Here is a 6,000-nt window from a genome sequence, read left to right on the forward strand (position 1 = left end):
ATAATCCAAATTCTCAGCCTAAATATGCAGGGTCTGTGTGTTAAACATGCGTGAAAGAAACAAAACACAACTCCACATAATGTACGTCTGTGATGAGGAAACAGCAGTATAACAAAGATCAGAAAACAGTGTAATTTGGGGTTCTTTAAGCATGGGGCAAAGTGGTTATTTTGCTCATTATAGTTCTCTAGAGACAATTGAGTATTTACATGAAGAAATTATGCAACTACATCATAGATCATTTTGGTGATTACAGTTTCTGATCTGTTGCTATTTGCACACAAACAACTAGTGGATTTCTTGGCTTGTAATAATAAATCTTTTAGAAAATCTTGGTTTATTTGGCTGCTACTAAAACCTGCTACCTCTTGTAATGCCTCTGTAATGACTGGAAACACAGCTATTATGACTACTAATATGATCAACTTAAAATACTTAAACTTCCTATATTACACAAAATGGATTCTTGTGAGTTTTGAGCCAAGTTTGAATGTTGTTACCTCATCAAAAATATACATGTGTTTTCATTCACCCATTGAGTAATCCTTTACTATTAGTGTGTCTACATCTCCAAGCTCAAAATGCTCTGTTCCACCTTGTGATGTCATGTCATAGTGGTACAGTTTTCACGTCAACAGCTCCTTTTACCTTTAGTTCAGGAGAGATAAGCAATTCCAGGGCTGAAATTATCCAAATAATTCAATTTGAGAGACGAACTCAGTCTAAGTAGTGGATTTCTTGGCTTGTAATAATAAATCTTTTAGAAAATCTTGGTTTATTTGGCTACTACCTCTTCTAATGCCTCTGTAATGACTGGAAACACAGCTATTATGACAACTAATATGATCAACTTAAAATACTTAAAGGTCCTTCTTATATTATACAAAGTAGATTTTTGTAAGTTTTGAGCCAAGTTCAAATGTTGTTACCTCATCAAAAACATACATGTGTTTTGTTTCAGTCACACATGTTGGAGTAATCCTTTATTATTAGTCTGTCTACATCTCCAAGCTTAAAATGCTCTGCTCCACCTTGTGATGTCATGTCATAGTGGTATAGTTTTCAAGTTAACAGCTGCCTTTTACCTTTAGTTCAGTAAACATTGGCAGTTCCGAATGATTCTAGTGAAAGTGTATGGAGTTTAAAAACACAATGGAGCAGTTCCTGTATTACCAAATGAGTGTTTTGTGTTCAGGGTTAACCATGTGAATGAAACAAGACAAAACTCCACGTATATTTTTGATGAGGAAACAACATTACAACAAACACCAGAAAATAGTGTAATATGAGCACTTTAAAGATAATACAGAACAATTTATTTTATTAAATATTCTAAAAATCAACGCATAGAGCAGGAGTCGCCAACATGTAGCTCGGGAGCTGCCAGGAGCTCTCCACCCCCTCCCAAGTAGCTTGCCAAGCAATTTCTGAGTTATATGTATTGTGGATAATAAGTAAAATTGAATTAATCACCATTATATGTCATTTTGATGCCTAACTTGGTGCACTGATAAATGGATAATGGTTTATGTTTTATAACCATCTAAATGTTCCTAATCTAAGGCTCGCCATCGTTCTTATATTTACTTAGTTTCTTTGCGACTGCTGAAGTTGATAGCTCTTTCATTTTTGTTTCGTAAAGGTAGCTCACTGGAGAAAAAAGGTTGGAGGCCCCCGGTGTAGGGAGTTTAAAAACACAGTGGAGCACTTCCTGTATTACCACATGACATCACAAGGTGGAACAGAGTGTTTGAGAGAAGAACTCAGACTAAATAGGCAGGATTTCGGTTTTAACCATGTGAATGAAACAAAACACAACTCCAGTTACTGTATATTTTTGATGAGGAAACAACATAGACCAGAAAATAGTGAAATATGGGCACTTTAAAGATAATACAGAGCAATTTATTTTATGAAATATTCTAAAAAATCTGTGCATAGAGAGTAGAATATCTTAGCTAAAGGCATCCACTTATTTTTTATTTCCACTTCTGTTTTACATTGCTTCTGAAATTTGTATTTTGTTTATATTTATTAAAGTGACAATGCATGTTAAAACACAACATAATGCAAAATAAAAATCTTTAAAAATGATGTAACTGTAAAGGATTCTAGCCAAAGCTAATTTCCATCCTCAGTCCCCTGCTGTAAATAGAAATACCAAAAGCATTCTGTTTGCTTGCGTATTTTCTGGAGCTAATGTGGAGCACAGAGGTGTGAGAATGCGCCTGGATGCATGTATTTATAGGCTTTTGTGGCATGCGCTTTAAAACCAGAGGCACTCAAATGTATTCCAGCTGTGGTCTCTTTTGCCCCGACTCATATGGAGATGTTTTCAACGCCGCCGACTTATTGGTCCCAGCGGTGTAGAGTTGTGTGAAATATGTGTAGTGCAATGTTATGAATGATAACCTCCAAGACCTCTACTGCACTGTTGACATTAAAACGCTGCCCTCTAGCTGTCATCTGCGTAACGGCCCCTTCACATGCTGTCCACGGACGCTAAGAAATGAAGACCAGATGGGACACAATGAAAAGATCTTCAGTGTTTATCAACAGTTTGGATTTAAAATGTAAGACCCCAAATGAGTCAGATTAACGCTGGCAGTGCAAGCAACGTATTACAATGGTCATAAAATAAACAAAGATAAACTTCAACAAAGCTGATCTATAAACATTTGGGCACTTAAGGAAATTTGTATAAAAAGAGAATGCAAAGGATGGCCAACAAAATAATTTGTTAAAATGCATTTAATCTACATCTCAGTTCATTAAATAGTTTACATAGTTTCCTTTAACTTTATACCACTGTTAAAACTTTATCACCCAAGCAACTGTTCCAACACTACTTATTTCTTCTCTTTCTCTTTCCCTTTTCTTCTGTAGATTCATTACTTTTGTTGGAATCTTAAATCTAAAATTATGCCTACCTCATTCTTTTTTATATTCAGTTTAACGAGTTTTGTTTGTCATTATACTTTGAACAGTCTGCACTTTGTGTTTTGAGTTAAAATACTGAAAATATATATACAAAAAACTAAATATTCTTTTTGTTAAAGTATGATACACTTTATTGTCCCTTCTGGTAGTGTTGTCATGAAAATTTCAGACTTAATTTTGATACTAATGAATAGACTTGATACTCAAAACTCAATACTGATTCTGATACCATGATGATTATAAAAACACTTTTTTTGGATAACAGAATGTCATTTTCACCATTAGATAATAGTACTTCCTTTTATATTTTCATGTGGCCTTATATATCTGTGTAATTTCTCAGTGGTTTAGGCAGAGGTGGGACCAAGTTATTGTTTTGCAAGTCTTAAGTAAGTCTCAAGTCTTTGACCTCAAGTCTGAGTCAAGTCCCAAGTTAAATACAGGCAAGTCCAAGTCGAATCTCGAGTCACTGGCCCGTAAATCCAAGTCAAGTCCAAGTCATCTGCTTTGAGCTTCAAGTCATTTCAAGTCTTTAAAGCAAAGTACCAAAGATAGCTTAGATTTTTGCTAATTATTTGGATTTTAAACTAAATTAGAAAAAGTCATGGTATATATGTGTATTTAGAGAGTATATAAGAGTAGTAGAAATGCAATTTTTTCCTTTTTAAATGTCTTGACAAGATCTCAGAGTTAATCATTACAGTCAGAATAGAAAGAATTCAGATTTAAAAGTGTTTCTCAAGTCTTCTCAAATCCGAGTCAAGTCCCAAGTCATTGACCTTCAAGTCCCAAAGTCCCAAAACATGCTACACAGGTCTCCATGAAGTAAAGTTGATAGCCAAGGTCAGTTAAATACAATCAATCAGTGAACCTGCCCAGGGACTACAGGCGGAAATTATCACTGGTGCTACAACCTGGTACAATGCATCTCTCCTGTTAATTTTTATGTAAAAATTGTGCACTGTCCCTGTCTCATCAAATAAATAAATAAGTCCAAGTTGAGTCCCAAGTCTTAGCCCATTTTATCAAGTCAAATCTCAAATCCTAAAAATAGTGACTCAAGTCTGACTCGAGTCCAAGTCCCGACTTGCAAGTCCCAACCTCTGGGTCCTGGTAGGTTCCAGGTAGTGGTCCATGGGCGTATTCTAGTCTGTGTGCTCTTATATTTGTTCTGATACAGCTCAAGATGATTCTAAAGATATTCAGGAAAGGTTAATTTTTGCCCTATGAATGTGACAGTTTTTAGTATTGATATCTGCTTAAATGAGGATCTAGTTTCGATGCTGGTTTTACTTTTGACAATCCTACTTCGAGGAAAAATTGTCCTCTGCTCTGGGGTTGTCAAGATCTAGTAAACAAATGTATTTCAAATTGGAGTTACACAATGTAAAAACTCTTCACCAAAGGGCGCACAAACCTCCTCATATAAGAAGATTAGACAGATTACATTATCTTGGGGATTATTAAGAGCTGTATCTTCAATAAGTCACTTCCTGTTCCCACAGTAGCAGTCACCATCCCAGGCCCCCTCAGCGTCTCCCATGGCCATTTATTACATTTTGATCCACACAATCAAAGCGAGCACAAATGAGCCGATGCTTCATGGATTTCCTTCAATTAAAACTACATCATTTGGCTCCGTATTGGAATCCCAAACTCCGTTGTCTACATCGGCTTGTTAATTCTTCTAAATTGGGGTAGCTTATGTTTCCACTAAGGCTGAAGCAGTGTTATTTAAAGCACCATGACTCTTGGCCTTTCAAAAGAAGCTGTTAACCACAAAGCAGAGTAAGTGACAGAGAAGGATTTGAGGCTCATGATGTGGTTTGCTAATGTTATTTTTAAGACTCCGAATGGGATGCAACAGTTTAAAATGTTCATATAAATGCAAATTACAATTTCTAGTGATTCACATAACTACTGTATTTGAGAAAATTGCTGTTTGAAGTCTTTTAAGGTTCAGCTAAATATTTTTTAAAGCAATTCACGTGTATATGCGGACTTAAATGACTCACTTAAGCGTCGCCTACTTATTTTCCATGGGCAAACATTATGTGTTCTTCAGTGCCCATGATTTAGGCTGGCTTATTTTTCCAATAATAAACTATATCAGTAAGGAATGTGAGGCTGTTTCCTTTGGGCCCACATCGCTCCCCTTAAGAATGAATGACATATGAGTTTGAACAGTGGGGAATTATAGGGTGCATCATGAATAGGGCTTTTATGCTTCCTCTATGTGATTGCTCAAGACATGTGACTAGAGACACTTTCACTTTTCATCTTTTTGCATTGGAATCAGTCACATGTCTCAAATGTTCAGTGTTGTGAAATAATTTTTGCATCCTGTCACAAAATGTAGGCGTTTACAGAAGATACAAGATATAAGATTGAGTAATATTTTGTGATGATTTGGTTAAACGTGCATTGCGTAAATTTCTTGGTGGAGGGTCTGTCAAATGCTTTTCCCCGTGGAGATGTTATTATGTTCTCGGGGATGTTTCACAGTATGGCATTACATTTTTCGATCTTCAGGTCAGATCTATGGAGAGGAAAACCCGCTCAAAGTCAGAGTACCTGCTTTTCTAGGTATTTTTGATCTAGAAAACCAACTGTAATTTAATAAATGTAAGGTAGAAATGTTTAATGTCATACTGTGGAACATTCCAGGTAGAGCAGTGAGGTATCCATAGAAACAAGCAGGTGACAGACCCCCAACCAAAAATTTACATAGTGCACCTTTAAGAAAAGTAGCATTTGCTCCTGATCCTGCATGGTAGTGCATGGCCTCTTGTGTATTGTTGCATAAGAGTTTCTGTCTTATTAATCATTTTGTTTATATCTGTACAGGAAATATGGAGTTCATTCATGTCCGAAGTTCTATTTAAAAACTAAATCATCTGAGGCTTGGATTTTACCAATGTTTAGCAAGGGTGTCCAAACTTTTTTCAGGGCCGCAAATATAGTAGATACATATTGGTGGTGAAGGAGCACACACTGGTGTTCAGTACAGCAAGTCTTTCGATTGATGCATTTTACATACTGTAGGTTTGACAAAGCCAC

This window comes from Boleophthalmus pectinirostris, unplaced genomic scaffold (assembly GCF_026225935.1).
Source record: "Boleophthalmus pectinirostris isolate CB_2022bp ecotype Guang Dong unplaced genomic scaffold, ASM2622593v1 HiC_scaffold_22, whole genome shotgun sequence".
Classification (NCBI taxonomy): domain Eukaryota; kingdom Metazoa; phylum Chordata; class Actinopteri; order Gobiiformes; family Gobiidae; genus Boleophthalmus; species Boleophthalmus pectinirostris.